We start from the raw sequence: 18,495 nt of genomic DNA, 5'->3' as shown, positions 1-18,495 counted from the left end.
ACAAAATAGGGCGCGTATTCCGTGATGACCTACACGAGACAGACGTTCGATTATCAAACGAAGTTCACTCACCGAATGCGTCGCACACCCGCCTCCTCAAAAGTGGTTGGCGGCCATCGAGCATCGGGTCCTCACTCTCTGGAACAGCCGCCACAACCCTGTTTCAAACAATTATCCCTCGCACAGCAAACTGGATTTTACAATTTTAGATGTTTACACAATGGCGTAAGTTCTTTGACTGTACTTCCAAGAGGACTAATTCCTACCTGAAAGATCGCTGCTTCTTTCGCCGCCTGGTTTCCATAGTCCCCTGCTGCGTTTGCTGTAAATATGGGAGCTCCTAAGGTTGCTGATAACCTGTAGTTTAGAATTATCAAGAAGAAACTCTTCTACGTTCATCAGGTCACGTAAAGAAGATTTCGCTACGACTGTGATCAGCAATTACCGTAGAGGGACGCTTTGCATTGTGCAGTTAACAATGAGCGTATAGGCGCGTTCTGCACTTCTTGCCGAGATACGAACTCTGCTGTATCTGTACTGAAAGATTCCATCTGACCAACACAGATCGGGTGTATTTGAATATCCGTTCAGAATGGTTATACGCTTCAGCGGACAACTGCTGAGAAGAAACGGTCACTAAATCAGGATGATTAGAGTAGACAGTCTGGATGGAGATAAAGCCGAATTTTTGTCCCAATAGTTCTCATGATGTAATTTACAACTCGACAGAAAAACCTCAATTGCAGCCACACATTAACAAATACCTTCTCAGAAATGATCACGAAACGTAAGAAATCTACCATTTATTTTATTATGACAAGAGACTTGGTAACTGATACAAACCCGCGTTATATTTGTGATCTGAAACTTCTAACAGAGGAATACGAATTTTCCATTTAAATGCCGTTGAAGTTGCATCTAATGTTACTCCGTGAAGAGGGGGCTGTGACTGTTTGTGTGGTGGGGAGGGGGGGTTTGGGGTGGGGGGGTGCGCAAAATTCCCATCTTGAGAGACACACACACACGTCCGTGCGCGCACATGAGAGCGTGTAGGTGTGCGCATGCGCGAGTTTGCGCGCTCAAATTCACTGTCAAAAATGAACTCATGAAACTTTTACGCAACCTGCTAACAAATAATTTACATTATTGCACATAGTGCCAAGACTGACTAAATGCATTCTAGAGAAAACGCCTCACGGAACTATAGCACCAGCTGAGTGGTACTAAACGTACGAGGCAGTCATTGCCATCAACAGAATGTTTGTAAGTTTTGAAAAAAAAAAAAGGTTCAAATGGCTCTGAGTACTATGCGACTTAACTTCTGAGGTCATCAGTCGCCTAGAACTTGGAACTAATTAAACCCAACTAACCTAAGGACATCACACACATCCATGCCCGAGGCAGGATTCGAACCTGCGACCGTAGTGGTCGCTCGGCTCCAGACTGTAGCGCCTAGAACCGCACGGCCACTCAGGCCGGCTGTAAGTTTTGAACATTAACTGGACAGGCAGTAGATCACGAACGTAAAACTGACCAGGAACTTACTACGGAGCAGCGACATTAAAGACACACGCAGCTAGTTTTTTACTATTCCAAGCCACTGACAAGCAAAAGAAACACCATTTCAGTTATCGTAGCGATTTTGCTTATGGGTGATCACGAAAGAAATGACTGTCCCAGAAGCATCAGAACACGAGAAACTGCGTGCAGGTAGACCACGTATGTTTTTCATATATGTCGACATGTCTAATAAAGACGCAAAAACCTTAACATCCTAGAAGAACACAAACATCACACATTTTCGCAACTACCTATGAGCACGATCGCTATTGATTACGCGTCAGCCACATCTTGCGCTACAAAAGTTGAGTATCTCTTACCTTTTCGCCGAGAGAATTTTCTGGTGGACGCTGGAAACCGAAAATAAAAGCTTCTGTTACAGAACTCTGTTGTAGAATTCTGCAGACTTTGAATTCGCGTCGTATGTAACTCTCGAGGGCAGCGCAACAAGACAAGTGTCGCAAGCCGACAGCTGCTCGTATAAATACGCCATTCAGAGAGCAATTATTCGTCGCGGGAAAACGCTCAGAGAGTAAATAATACGTGGCGGGAAAAACAATCTCGCAGCGAATATGACTGAAAGATGCGCATCAGTCGTACAGAGTTTTGACATGAGCTAAAAATAGAATATATTAACTGAAGTAATGTATAGTTTTGTAAATAGCACCGCCGATTGCACTAGCCCTCTGTCAACCTGTATGTTTACAGAAATAACCCTCCAAATTTTTCCAGCCATTGATATGACGCTATTTATACACATCAAAAAAAGTTTTTCCGAGAGTTTCGGAACCTGTACAGAAAACTGGAATAGAGATCAACATAAACACCATTTTCGCCCTTTTTATTGCTCATGAAAACCACACATTCCATTTCGTACCACCATACAGCGAGACCTTCAGAGGTGGTGGTCCAGATTGCTGTACACACCGGTACCCAGCAGCGCGTCCTCTTGCATTGATGCATGCCAGTATTCGTTGTGGCAAACTATCCACATGTTCATCAAGCCACTGCCGGTCCAGATTGTCCCACTCCTCAACGGTGATTCGGCGTAGATGCCTCTGAGTGCTCGGTGGATCACGTCATCCATAGACAGCCCTTTTCAATGTACCCCAGGCATGTTCGACAGAGTTCATATGAGGAGAACATGCTGGCCACTCTAGCCAAATGATGTAGTTATCCTGAAGGGAGTTATCCACAAGATGTGCACGACGGGGGCGCGAATTGTAGCACATGAAGACGAATGCCTCGCCAATATGCTGCCGATATGGTTCCACTATCGGTCGGAGGATGGCATTCACGTATCGTACAGCCGTTACGGCGCCTTCCGTGACCACCAGTGGCGTACGTCGGCCCCACATAATGCCACCCCAAAACATTAGGGAACCTCCACCTTGCTGCACTCACTGAACAGTGTGTCTAATTCGATCAGCCTGACCGCATTGCCTCCAAACACGTCTCCGACAATTGTGTGGTTGAAGGCATATGCGACACTCATCAGTGGAGAGAACGTGATACCAAACCTGAGCGGTCCATTCGGCATGTTGTTGGGCCCATCCCTACCGCACTGCACGGTGTCGTGGTTGCAAAGATGGACCTCGCCATGGACATCGCGAGTGAAGTTACGCATCATGCAGCCTATTGCGCACAGTTAGAGTGGTAACACGACGTCCTGTGGCTGCACGAAAAGCATTGTTCAACATGGTGGTGTTGCTGTCAGGGTTCCTCCGAGCCATAATCCGTAGGTAGCGGTCACCCACTGCAGTAGTAGCCCTTGGTCGGCCTGAGCGAGGCAAGTCATCGACAGTTCCTGTCTCTCTGTATCTCCTCCATGTCCGAACACATTGCTTTGGTTCATTCCGAGACGCCTGGACACTTCCCTTGTTGGGAGCGCTTCCTGTCACAAAGTAACAATGCGGACGCGATCGAACCGCGGTATTGCCCGTCTAGGCATGGTTGAACTACAGACAACAGGAGCCGTGTACCTCCTTCTTGATGGAATGTCTGGAACTGATCGGCTGTCGGCCCCCCGACGTCTAATAGGCACGGTTGTTTACACCTTTGGGCGGGTTTAGTCAAAAGGACTGTGTCTGTGATACAATATCCACAGTCAACGCCTATCTTCAGGAGTTCTGGGTATCGGGGCATGAGTTAGCAAAAACACATATTTTGCATGAAAAGGTTTGATTTGTCGTGAGCACTTCGTTCCGGCAGTTTTGAGGAAAATTAACTAATGACAATCATCGCAGCACAGCATAAAATTCGTTGTACGACATATAAGTTGGTAGAATTAATTAATCCTGCCACCTTATACCGCTAACAGATTAATATACTGACCCTGTGAAGATATAGGACACAGGCCAGGAGAAAGAAGAGTAAACAACTTAAATTTGAATACCATCATAGTTGATATTTTAAGGTTTCCAACCGGAGACATTCCAAAGCATGTTTAACCGATTTTTCTTTTCATAATGCGGGGCCACAGTCATAACATATTTCCTTAAAGTCAGTACCGCCATTAGACTGTCGTTTATTTGCAAGATGGTATACTCAGTGATGAAACAAAGCAGTAGGCTTTACCAGAAATACCGACCCTTAGACAATGTGTCTAATAGTGTATTTTAAATACGAGAGTATGCCATATTAGGCACTGTATAACACTTAAAACATTTGATAATGAAACTTTGAAGCGAAATTTATCTTGTAAGTGTAAATGTAACACCAGATAAACAACAGTCTAATATCGCTACTGACTTTAAAGAAAGGTTTAACAGATTTCAGCTCTCGTTTTTTTACAAGCAATGGCGGCTATGGCGTTTGGCACATGGTGCACAGTACGATCTAAATGCGAAATGAATCACCTATCAGCAGCTGGAATTTGAGCGAACGCTACCACTTCATTACAAAGGAGACGAGAAGCCAAGGAAATGTGGCAGCACTAAACTATTATTAAGGATGCGAACTGCACTAGCACAAAGGCGATAAAGCATTCCCACCTTATTTAACGACACTTAAAGGGACCATACCGTGGTTCAGGTCGAAAAAAATCGATTTTAGGTTTTCATCATATTTCGACGGCTTAAGGTTTTATTTAAGTAATCTGAAAAGGATTGTACTGAAAAAAATTTTTTTCGAGCATTTTCCTACCACGTGTGTTCTTGTGCCACGCCCACTTTTCTGTCAGCCACTTTTCTGCATATATTTTAGATCTTTATATTCCCTACATTGCAAGTTAGGATTTTTTTTTTACTTCCGAGTGTGATGGCTATCCTTGGAATGCAGCAGTCGGTGTTCTTTTGTTTCTGCTGTTTATGAACAACACATTTTCAAAAACGCGGTTAGTTTTGTTCAAGTGTGATTGCGAGTAGTTGTTATAGAAAACTTGAGGATATACTATGGGCAGGCAATTAGGAGAAATAAAGAAAATCTGTAGGCAATGAAGAGATATGTTTGGGCCATATTCTTCCATAAGTTCTCTACTGATGATAGGCCATGTCATGGGTTGTGTCCATCAGGAGAAAGTTCGTGGTGCAAATACAATAGGGCTCAGGCAACTGGAGAATCTTATTCTCACCAGCATTTTCTTCCTGCTGCTGTTATTACAGCAATTAAACCTATTTTCAGAGACTTGGCTCATCCTGACCTTCTAACGAAATGTCTGTAGGGGCAGACGCAGAATCCAAATGAATGTTTCAACAGCATAACTTGGAACCACCTTCCTAAAACTGTATTTGTAGGCATGAATACAATGGAACTAGGAGTTCATGATGCTGTTATTACATTCAGTTGTGGTAATATTGGAAAGTGTTGAGTACTGAAAAAGCTGGGAATTAGTCCTGGTGAAAATATGATCACTGGGCTGCAACATTGCGATAAAATGAGAATACCCGATGCAGACAGGTCTGCATGTAATATGGCCAAGAAAACTGGACAATCATCCAGGAAGGTGAAAAAGAAGCTGGAAGACCTGCTAGAGGCCAAAGAAGGGCCATCATATGCAGCAGGACAGTTTTAATTAACTGTAAGTAACAAATTTCAAAAGTTTTTTCTTTAAAGTCAATTTTCCGCAAACTAAAATTTTCAGTACATATGCCCCTTATATCTGAAACTGTCATAGATAAATGAATGAAATTTTCAGAGACTCTGCATAACATAAAAAGCCACCTCTGGTACTACATTCATTAATATTTCCCCATTAGAAAGTTAACAAAAAAATATTTTCTGCTGAAAAAGCTTAATATTTTTTGTTAATAAATTTAAAAAGTATATCTTGAAGACTATAAAATGGATAAAGTAGATTTTAGTACAGTTGACTCTCATGTAACATACAGAAAAAATATTAACGTCTTGCATCAAATAATTTATTTCAGAAATGGGTCAAATACTTGCCTAAATTAACAAGGGTTAGATAGGCAGGGTGTGGTCCCCTTGAACAGGAAAACAATTTCGAAAGGCATTTCGTTCCATGAACTAGACAGCTATGATTGAAATGGCAAATAAGCGTTCTGTCGAAAATAGAGGATAAATTCTCGCTTCCGTTTCCAACTGTCGGCTTCCACCAATGACGTCATACCTAAGTCACGGTCGCTACTTACAACGTTAACTCCCCATCGCACCCCCGTCATATTTAGTGGTAAGATGGCCCAGTGAATAGGATAGCCCGTCAAAAACTGAACACAGACCAAGCATGAAAACAGGGAGAGGCTGTACTGGACTGTGGAAAAAAAAAGCAAAATAGAAAGAGTGAACGGTTGAAGAACAAGAAGTGCAATATAGGGCAGCCTGAAACATTAGCGGCGCCGTGCGAAGTGGTCATGGTGTACGACTGTATGGTGCGAAAATTGGCAATTGACCCTGAATAACGAAAAGTGTGACTTCATCCACATGAGTGCTAAAGGAAAACCGTTAAACTTCGGTTACACGATAGATCAGTCGAATCCAAGGGCCGTAAATTAAAAAAAAAAAACCTAGGAATTACAATTACAAACAACTTAAATTGCTAGGAATACACACAAAATGTTGTGGGGAAGGCTAACCGAAGACTGCGTTTTATTGGCAGGACACAAAATGTAACAGATCTACTAAAGAGACTGCCTACACTACGCTTGTCCGCCGTCTTTCAGAATAGTGTTGACCGGTGTGGGATCCTTACCAGAGAGAATTGACGGAGTACAGGTAAGTCAAAAAAAAAACCCTAGGAATTACAATTACAAACAACTTAAATTGCTAGGAATACACACAAAATGTTGTGGGGAAGGCTAACCGAAGACTGCGTTTTATTGGCAGGACACAAAATGTAACAGATCTACTAAAGAGACTGCCTACACTACGCTTGTCCGCCGTCTTTCAGAATAGTGTTGACCGGTGTGGGATCCTTACCAGAGAGAATTGACGGAGTACAGGTAAGTCCTGAAAGAACTAGGGACTCACGCCTCCTGAAAATGACGTAATAAAGGAACGTGGAGTCAATAATAAGAGCGACACCAACTTGAAAATTCTAAAAGAATGCATAGCAGGAATGTGCAATGGTTTGTTATACGATACAAGTCTCTGGACTGTAGACCACAACAACATCTGTTTAGGTGTTGCTTTCGGTACTACTATTGTTGGTGTAGCTGTGTACTATCCATTCTTTGAGTATTGCCATGTATGGTATCACTCCATTTGTTGATTCCACGTTCTATTATTATTCATGATTTTTATTGGCTGTTAATTATTTCGTCAAGGGTTTAACTTTTTCGTATCGCTTGCTATGCTCTTGGAAGCACGAAAAACACTACTAACTTTGGAATCGACAACTACACTTAACGCAGCGTATATCAGACAATAAATGAGTAAATAATCCTAGAAGAAACAAGAAACACTTTTGAAAAACCACGAAAAATAACGAACCGAGGGATGGAGAACTACAATTGACCTGTGTAACTGTCGTCTTTGGTTGCTGCCACACCTCACCCTCGGCAATCGTGGCACATTCGGAAAAAAACGGCCAAATATTTGTGAGAAGCAAGACTATAGATGCAACTGAGGATCGCCTCACACGCAGCAATTTCAGCTACACTCTTTAAGTTCCTGTCCAACCCCGCTTTCGGAAATCATGCCGTATTAGGAAAAAATAGCCATATATATTTACGAGAATACAATTATAAATACGATTGCTACTTGATTGACACGCGGCAACTTAAGCTGTACACTTAGGTTCTTGACTAACCGCAACCTGGTAAATCGAGATATGTTTATAATAAACAGCGTAGTTTACGTCAGACACTAAGACAACCACAGATAAAATTTAATAACAAGCCACTTGAACATCGTAAACTCATGGCGTCCTTCACTCGGGATGTCATTGGTCAAAGCTGACAGGTAGAAACGGACACTAGATTTGTTTCAACATAGAACTTAATGCCTGAAATTCATTTAAAATAAGTTAGAAAGCGTTTAAAATACGTTACTTCTTACGATATTGCCGTGGAAAATGTGTGTTTCACGGCAGCACGGTGATGCACTGAACATGTCACGTTGTCTACGCGAGCGAATACAGCAAGCACTTCGGATGGGCATCTTCGTGGCACCATGTATAATTTGTAGTAATTCCGAGCTTACTCTGTGTGGTGTCACCGCCAGACACCACACTTGCTAGGTGGTAGCTTAAATCGGCCGCGGTCCATTAGTACATGTTTGACCCGCGTGTCGCCACTGTCAGTACTTGCAGACCTAGCGCCACCACATGGCAGGTCTAGAAAGACGGACTAGCACTCGCCCCAGTTGTACGGACGACATTGCTAGCGACTAGACGTACGAAGCCTTCCTCTCATTTGCCGAGAGACAGTTAGAATAGCCTTCAGCTAAGTCCATAGCTACGACCTAGCAAGGCGCAGTTAACCATATCTGGAGAGAGTCTTACTTGTATTCACCATAGAGATGTACCACACAAGAGAATAAAGTTAAGTATATGAGACGCTCCGTTCTTTTCTTATTAGCATTCATTGAGCATCCTGTTTCAGACTTCACGATATTCTGGGTGAGATTATAGCGTGCCTATTCGGCCCGTCTAAATAACACTGTGTCGGCACTTCTGTCGACACATAACACTCTGATTACAAGATTTATGAAGTTAACGGTTCTCCAACACAAACTGCTTTAGACGAACTGTAATAAACAGTCCGGACGCCTGTTATGCAAAACTAAATTGCCTCGAATATAACTGCTGTGTCGAAGACCGTATTCACCCAACATACGTGATGTGAGAAGTAATGTTATGTGTCCGCGGAATCGTACTGCGATTTAACGCTTGTGCTTTGGCTGCCAAGGATTGGCGGAAAACAGATGCTGGTTCAAGACTTACCAGAGACGGCTATTGGCGTTGCCCGTGGCGCTACAGCATTTCACGGTTTTTTAAGGTTTTGCTGAGCGCGGACAGGACCATTCGTGATGCTCGCCATTCGACTCGTCTCAGACTGTTGCTAAGACACGACACGGGCCGTCGAAGAGACTCCTGTATTGTTGAAAACTGCGTCACGTCGCGATTGCTGTTGTTTACTCTAAGAGGGTATGAGGACAATTATCGCCATATAATTACAGGAGGCGTATATGGGCTGTGGTGTCCGGGGCAATTTCGCCGAAAACAACGCCCGCACAGCCTTACTTCCTGCCCCGTCTAACACTTTCCGAACATCACAGAGGATCTCCTGCGAAACATGGCCGGCCGGAGTGGCTGTGCGGTTCTAGGCGCGTCAGTTTGGAACCGCGTGACCGCTACGGTCGCAGGTTCGAATCCTGCCTCGGGCATGGATGTGTGTGATGTTCTTAGGTTAGTTAGGTTTAAGTAGTTCTAAGTTCTAGGGGACTGATGACCTCAGATATTAAATCCTATAGTGCTCAGAGCCATTTGAACCATTTGCGAAACATGCAAGACCGGGAGTCCTGAAAGAAAGGACACTACGGAGACACGGCGTAGCTCCAGGCTGAAGCCAAGCAACGCCTCCGCAAGTTTCTTTCTTCCAGGAGCGCCGGTCTTGCACGTTTCGCAGGAGAGCTTCTGTGAAGTTTGGAAGACAGGAGCCGAGGTACTGGCGGGAGTACGGCTGTGAGGACGGGGCGCGAGTCCTACTTGGGTGGCTCAGCTGGTAGACCACTCGCCCGAAAATGGCAAAGGTGCCGAGTTCGATTCTCGGTCTGGCACACAGTTTTAATCTGCCAGGAATTTCACATCAACGCTCGCTCTGCTCAGAGTGAAAATTTCATTCTGGCAAGTAGTTTATTATTATTTTTTTTTATTTTACACGTCTAGTTCATTAGGACCAAATTTACGAGGAAATGTCCGTGGTCATGGAACGAGACAGTACATGAAATTAACATCAGAAACGTTGACAACAGATAACATCTACACGATGATGAGCAAAAAGTAGCATAATCAACAATATAACACACGAATTTTCTTTCTTTTATCCAGAAACTCCCTGACACACTAGAAGGAGTGAGCTATTTTCTTCGCTGCAGCTTACTGAAAATGGATGCACCGGAGTACCACATGCCTTTCTGCACAGTAGTAAATGAGGTGCGGGCCAAGTGCAGGCTGGATCCCTGCCTGGTATTAACCGAGCGGACAGCTGCTGCTCCTCGGCAGTAGGCTCATGTTGTTAGCAGCGAACGGAACTGAAGAAAATGCCTGTTGAGAAGCCAGTGACAGAATCCCAGGGGTCTACAAGAGGTTCGGCATCGTGTACCACATTTTGCTCGAGCTTCCCATTTCTGAGCCAAAAATACCCTTTGAGAACGGGAAGAGTTACCCCAGAGAAAGTAATATTACATGCCATAAATAAATGAACAAAGTAGACTAATTTCCACGTTCGACTACCACTTATTGCAGATACTGTACTAATAGTAAATAAAGCAGCATCATGTTTTTGAACACGGGCTTTCCATGACCGCTTAGTTCTTAGGAATTTGGAGTGTTCAGATTCACTTACTATTTGCCCACGCTGTGTAATCAGAACGACAGTTTTGATTGAACTGTGTGATAGAAAGTGCAAAATTTGAGTCTTATTGTGATTTAGCATCAGTTTTGTTTCTACAAGCTATGAACTTAATTCTTGAACTGCACCATTTGATACGTTGCCTATGTTGCACTCGACATCCTTCTCTATGAAGTTAGTGTGATTAGTAAACAGAAATATCTCATAATCACCTGTGATATAAACATATATCATTCACATATATAAGGAACAGGAACGGTCCCAGCACCGACCTCTCAGCCCCCCCCCCCCCCCCCCCGCTCCGCCCCTGCTTTACATAACCGTCTCCCAGTCAGAGTCCATGTTATGCCCGTTCTTATTACTGTGGACACATCATCTTTCGCTGTATGTTCTTAAGATATGGGTAGAACCAGTTGTGTGTTACTCATCTTATTCCATAATGGCCCAACTTCTGTAATAACATTTTGTGACCAACACAATCAATCACCTTAGTTAAATCAAAGAACATCCCTGGTGTTCGCGAATTTTTGTTTATTGCGTTAAGTGAGTCACAGAGAAAAAAGAATACAGCATTTTTAGTTGTTAAAGCACTTCTAAAATGAAGCTGATCGCTTGACAGCAAATTATGTGAACTAATATGATCAATTAAGCTTATATGTACAGTCTTTCCGACAACTTCAACAAACATCGATGTCATAGAAAAAGGTCTCAAATTGTCGACATTATCCCATTCTCCTTTTTTATAAAGTGGTCTCACTTCTGAGTACTTAAATCGTTCAGGAAACTGACCATTACTAAAGGAAAAATTACTAGTATAACATACGCATCACAGTGCTTTAGTATTCTGCTACGTACCACGTCATATCTACGAGAGCCCTTAGTCTGCAGCGATCTAAGTATTGACTCAGTCCCCCCTCTGTCAGTATAACTGAAGCGTGTTTCAGAAAGCAGTCTCGAAAAGCCTAAGTTTTCTTTAATTCACCTGCTATATTGCTCATATGGTTTTAATTTTATCCAGAGAATTCGGTATTGTATTTGCATATCACGCTTTTTGCCTCCGTAATAACACTTTAAAGCAGTTTACACTTCTGTCTGTAATGGGCTACTGCAACTCGATTGTGGCTGTTTCTAACATTATAAATTCCCACTAGTCAGCCACCAAGATTGCCTGTTAGTGCTAGTATCCTATTTTCAGTGTTCTAATGGAAAGCGACTTCCAAACGCCATGAGAAATGCGATAAGGAAAGCGTTTATTTGTCAGTCGTCTATGGTACCAGCAGTATAAACGTCCTGCCACTCTTCTTCTTTAATGAGGTTCGAAAAAAACGTCTGTTGGCGCTGGGTTAACTTTTCTAAATAGTTTGCAATTATATTTAACATTAGTGTACGCACAGATTCTTTTACCGTTAACATTTGTGTGTCATGTTTTGAAGGCAATTCACCCTTTCACAAACAGAATGCCTCTCTAGCAATGAAGAATGAACCAGAATGTTGTCCTTGGATGTGCTACCCTTCCCCTGCACTCTTGTCGCAAAGAATATAATCTGCATTAGATGATGTGAATTTGGGATATCTTTCAGCATTCTTTTTGTTGCACAGTCACTTGTAAAATTAATATTAAAGTCACCACGCAAACTACAAGGTGTACAACTTTTGTTTCCGCCGTCTTTTTCCCCAACATTTGAGGCTTTCATGAAGCAAATTGGTCACGCATCTATCATTCAAAGTATTTTCCATCGGTGTCCACTACTTTCTCCCATCTTTCCGGCAGTGTACGAATCCCACGTAGAAAAAACTGTTCATCTTTTGAAGCGATCCACGAACCGATCCAGTTTGTGACTTCTTCCTGAGACCGGAAGTGTTGGTCAGCCAGGCCATGGGCCATTGATCTAAACAGGTGATAGTCAGAGGGAGCAATGTGTGGAGAATACGGCGGCTGGGGTAGGACTTCCCATTTTAACGTTTCCAAGTACGTTTTGACTTCTTTTGCAACGTGGGGTCGAGCGTTGTCCTGCTGCAAAATCACCTTATCGCGCCTCTCGCTGTATTGCGGCCGTTTGTCTTTTAATGCTCTGCTCAAACACATTGATTGCGTTCGATATCGAGCACCTGTCATTGTTTCACTTGGTTTTAAAACCTCACAGTACACGATGCCGAGCTAGTCCCACCAGATGCAGGGCGTGATCTTGGAGCCGTGAATATTCGGTTTGGCCGTCGACGTGGAAGCATGGCCGGGATATGCACATGATTTTTTGCCTTTGGTGTATCGTAATGAACCCATTTTTCGTTCCCGGTCACAATGCGATGCAGAAATCCCTTCCGTTTTTGCCTCTGAAGCAACTGTTCACAAACACACAAACGTCGTTCAACGTCTCTCGGTTTCAGCTCACACGGGACCAAACTTCCATCTTTCTGAATCATGCCCATAGCTTTGAGACGTTTTGAAATGGCTTGCTGTGTCACTCCCACTAATTGTGCCAATTCCTCTTGAGTTTGACGTGAGTCTTCACTCAGCAATGTTCCCAATTCTGCATCTTCGAAAACATTCTCTCTTCCACCACTATGCCGGTCTACGACGTTACAATCGCCGTTCTTGAACCGTTGAAACCACTCGCGACACTTTCTTTCACTAATAGCGTCTCTGCCAGACGTACTTGAGACCAGTCGATGAGACTCAGCCGCTGTTTTCTTCATACTGAAACAGATCAGTAACGCCTCTCGCAAATGACGATGATTATGCTCGTAAACTGACATTTTCAATCAAGAACAACTTTATGATGCAGGCACAAATAGACTAATGTTTGCGTGAGGTTATGTTGACCGAGTTCCAAGCTAACTGCCTGACGTCTGCGATCTGTTTCTTTCGACCGCTACTTACCGTTGTAGCCAACTATCGGCAAACGGCGGAAGCAAAGTTGTACACGTTGTAAGTTTTGGTGCTTTCTGTAAAGTGAACCAAGAGCTCTTCTTAGCTGGAACGAAAATGTCCTAAAATCAGAGTTTGGGGAGCTATCAATAACTGTAAATAAAACTTAAATTTCACTAAATTCGACTGCTTCAGCAGAACACTCGTAGACATAATACGGTGCAGTGCTTTCTGTGTTAACAGACTGAAATCGAATACCATTTTTCACGTACATGTCCATACCCCACTCCGACAATAGGTCCTTGAAAACTAGCCAGCTAATCTGTAAACTGGTAAAGGACCCCTATGAACTTTCACATTATTTCAGTGATGCTCTGATATTCCAGCAATGGCACTATCAACATCTATATGCATTTCACTAATTTTAACCCTATTAGTTCTTATATATGATGAAATGTGCTAATTCCTTAATTACGTAGATTCCTGACTTTTTCTAAAGGTGAATTCTTGATTAGAGAGACTTCCCTTAAGCAGAGATACCTATCAGCCGACTTCAAAAATGGTTCAAATGGCTCTGACCGCTATGGGACTTAACTTCTGAGGTCATCAGTCCCCTAGAACTTAGAACTACTTAAACCTAACTAACCTAAGGACATCACACACATCCATGCCCGAGGCAGGATTCGAACCTGCGACCGTAGCGGTCGCGGGGTTACTGACTGTAGGGCCTAGAACCGCACAGCCACTCCGACCGGCAGTACTATACACGCTGTTGTCGGTGGACTCCGCCGACCACCGACGTCGGCCGGAGGCGCCGCCACACTACGGCACCTCTTCTCTCCCGAACGTACAGACTTCGGACGACAATCGGTGAAGTTCAGATGAGTTAGTTTTCTTCGGTGAAACCGACTGATGTTCTCATGCACTAAATATGGAGCGTCAGAAACCGATAAGAGTGAGTTTCTGGCATCCTGAGGATCAAAATATATCGGGATATAATCCGGAATTTATGGACTGAAATCGCAGATTTATTCGAAACCTCAAATAGCCAAATCTTTATTGGAAATATCAGGCGTAGATCATAGCCTGAAAAAATAATTTATTCGAATCAAGACGGTGGCGTATCTTATGCACTTATAGCTACTGTACTGGGTCTTTTTTGGGGCAGGCTGTCGTTAGTTGTGCACAACTTATTATTACTCCTTACTGGCGTTTTATGCCAGTAGGACAGTGGTTCAGTTGATATGAAGTGGTTTGCAAAGGTGGTGCACAGTATGTACTTCCACTTGTAAGTGCTGTAGGTTATCACAGTGTCTTACGCTACACCTTATGTTTGTGTCTTACTCGTGTGGTCAGTGACACTCATTGACGCACCTCTGCACATCTTTAAACAAACACAGCGAACCTGAGTGTTTACAACTCGCTTTTATCTCGAGTATTAACGGATCGTTTCTCCCGTCATCTCATATATTCATACAACTTGGCTGGTTATTCCGACAACAGCGTGTATAGTACTGCCGGCCGGAGTGGCCGAGCGGTTCTAAGCACTACAGTCAGTAACCGCGCGACCGCTACGGTCGCAGGTTCGAATCCTGCCTCGGGCGTGGATGTGTGTGATGTCCTTAGGTTAGTTAGGTTTAAGTAGTTCTAAGTTCTAGGGGACTGATGACCTTAGCAGTTAAGTCCCATAGTGCTCAGAACCATTTTTTGTATAGTGCTCGGCACGTTCTTTACGAGACAGGAAAGCTCATTCCACGGATTCGGCGTCCCTTTAAAAACAGAAGCCGATATGCAGCACTCGTATCCAATGAGAGAGGCGTCGTTAGAATCTAACCTACTTGATTCATAGTGTAGTTTCTAACCTAACCTAACCTCCTTTGGCCGAGTCAAAAAATGACGAAGGAGATCGGGCCCAGCGTGCGCACGCTGTCGGCTGACTCTGTCCGGCGACGTCTGGCGACGGCGTCTGACGACCGTTGTCGGCGCCACTGTGACGGCAACCGTACGGCCGGGGACGTCGCTGTCTCAGCAGTTCCGTACCGGTTCTTACGCCCTGTGTTTGTTCCTCGTTTCTGTCGGCGTTGTTAGTAAAATAGCACTGATCGCCTTTCCCATTTTGTATACTAAAGCAATATTTCGAACTGATATTGCGGTTTTTTACTCTGTATTCAGTAAAAAATAAAAAAAGCGCCTGTTACAACGGAGACCATAGAAATACCGGAACTAAAATACCGGTATCGGCTTTAACCGGTCGGTTTTTCCCATTCCTGCCAGGCACTACTGTGTCACCAGCCTTCTGTTGACAAAGCTGTGAGCTGTGCAGGTAAAGTCATCGCTAATCACCCTGGGCTCCCGAATGCCACATTTCGAAACATTTCAGTCCGAGCTTCCTTTATTCTCAGGACAGAGTTAACGATAGTCTGTGCGAACGCGCAGGTGTAGATTACCTATGTTTACTGTAACGGAGATGAGCATTTATGTTTTCGCTGTGGACAGAGAGATTTCGCATAAACGACAACATGACAGACGACGCGAAGTCGGCGATTTTTACGAAAAATCGCGAAATTTGTCATTTTCCTCGTTCGAGCGCTAAATCTTATAAATCGGATGCCAGTAGTTTACAGACTTTGTAAAGTGGTAGTTACTTAATGTCGACGTTAGAGCTGGATTTTTGTTCTGAAGACTGAGATGCTGACGCCGCCCTTTGAGGCGACCCTTTCGCGGAGGAGCCCGCGGTCGGCGGGCAGCACAGGCGCTGCCAGGGCGGCCACGCTCCACCCCAGGGTGGGCCGCACGTGTGGTTCGTGAACCAGTCTCGGACCGGCTGCACCTCCTCTGTATCCTACCAACAAATCGATGCCCACCACCGTCTCCACTCACTGCAGAGCCCGCGTGCTCATTCCATTCCGTGTCCCTACAACGTGTGACACGCAGCCATTTGTAAACGATTCCCGCTGTGACTCATCGATAATGCAGTCACAGGATACTACGTTTTTTCGTTTTCTGAAGTGCACAATACTACATTTCCGTACATTTCAAGCAAGTTACCGATCTCTGTACACTTTGAAATCTTATAAAGACATAATCGTCCAATTACAGATAATCAGTGGTGCCGACCACCAGTAATGATTTTAATCCAAATGATGAACAAATTCAATTACGTCCACAGTAAATTTAACGACAACTGATGACGCTGCTGTTCCGATACACTGAACGCTGCCCAGTTTGACACACTGGATTAGCAAAATTTACACAGTGGACAGATAAATGTTTCTAACGAAGGTGAACAATGTACTAAAAAAAAAAATGTTCAAATGGCTCTGAGCACTATGGGACTCAACATCTTAGGTCATAAGTCCCCTAGAACGTAGAACTACTTAAACCTAACTAACCTAAGGACATCACACACACCCATGCCCGAGGCAGGATTCGAACCTGCGACCGTAGCAGTCCCGCGGTTCCGGACTGCAGCGCCAGAACCGCTAGACCACCGCGGCCGGCGAATGTATTCCAAATACGTCAGATTTGTTTGATTCCGATGTAGTGACCAACAGTGCACATACAATTAGCAAACCTTTTCATGAATCAGACAATGACCAAATGGTTACACAAATCGAGACAAATGCAGATACACCATCACACAGCACAAAGAATAGAATCGCTAATTTTGGCATGGATCAAGTTATGGCAGTATTGCTACATCTTAATGAAAATCTCAGACAGTCGAATCAAAAACAAGACAACAATTTCAAACAACTTAACGAAAAACAGGACAACAATTATGGACAACTTAGTGAACAGATTACAGCGGTTGCCGTGCAATGTCATGATACCAAAGAACAATTACGTGAGGAAATTAAGGCTTGTGCTAGGAATAGTAGTGAAGAAATTGGATCCGTTTCACAAGAATTACGTAATACTCACGCACCCACAACAAAATTACTTAGAGATGAAATTAGTGCAGTCACTAAGCATTGTTCAAGAAACGCAACACAGTTACGCGACGAGTCAGCAGAACTTCCACGCACACTGGATGCGAAAGTCGACAAGAAATATGAACAACAAAACAGGCAAATTTACGAACGTTTCAACCACAGCCCACAAAACAGTGAAACGCCTTACCGTAAATTCATACAGCAACAGAACAAAGTAAAGAAGCAAGTCACGGAAACAATTACTGCACATAGACAGGAAGATAAGCGCAAGTTGTTTACGAAAGCGACAACAGACTTGAACAATTAGAATTCATACAGTATCCAGATTCCATTAAAGCAGACGTCAAGAAATTAAACAAATCCACACGTAAAATGCAAAAACAAATTAATGCTTGTGACACTAAAAATGATGATCAGATAAAAGCACTGACTGAAACAATTGATGAATTGTCCAGTTGTATTCACGTTATAGAAAATAACAATGACACCAAATCAGACGAAATGACACCAATTTCGTGCAATCAAACACCCGAATTCCAAAACATACAGCAGACAATCAGTGAGATAGATTCGTCCAATAATACATTACGTAGAAAATTGTCATCTTTGCAGCAAGAAGTGACATAAATAAAAAATGTTGAAAGGTCTCTGTTGGATTCCTTTCATGTTAATTTCTTAAATCTGTTGTCATTTACGGCATAAATTCCTCTTCTAAATTTACTGTGGTGTTTATGACTATCTGGGAACAGACTGAGCAGTGAAACGTGTTACTTTTACACATAAACAAGAACGATCTGTCACATTACTACACTTTAAATCACAGTTTATATGTAATTCATGTCACACAGTCTCATATGGAACCTACATCCGCTTTCTTTTATATACTGTCATCCCCCTTCCCTTCTGTGTGAGAGGATGAATGAGCAAATGTATTTCTAGTTGCATGCTGGTTGGTAGCAGACAAGCCTGTCTGCTAGAGAACAGTAGGACCAACGTCAGAACAGGTAGCTACGCTTTCTAAAAGCAGAGAGGTTTCTACTCTTAGTATGGTCCTGTCTGTCCCTTGTCACATTGGTATAGGAAGCTGCCTCTCTGGTCACTTCCGTTTGTATCTGTTAAGCACACTCAGTAGGGGCCCAGGTCAGTCTGTCCGCGGCGAGCG

The sequence above is a fragment of the Schistocerca cancellata genome, chromosome 11, assembly GCF_023864275.1.
Source record: "Schistocerca cancellata isolate TAMUIC-IGC-003103 chromosome 11, iqSchCanc2.1, whole genome shotgun sequence".
In the NCBI taxonomy this organism is placed as follows: Eukaryota; Metazoa; Arthropoda; class Insecta; order Orthoptera; family Acrididae; genus Schistocerca; species Schistocerca cancellata.
This window is presented reverse-complemented; position numbering follows the sequence as displayed.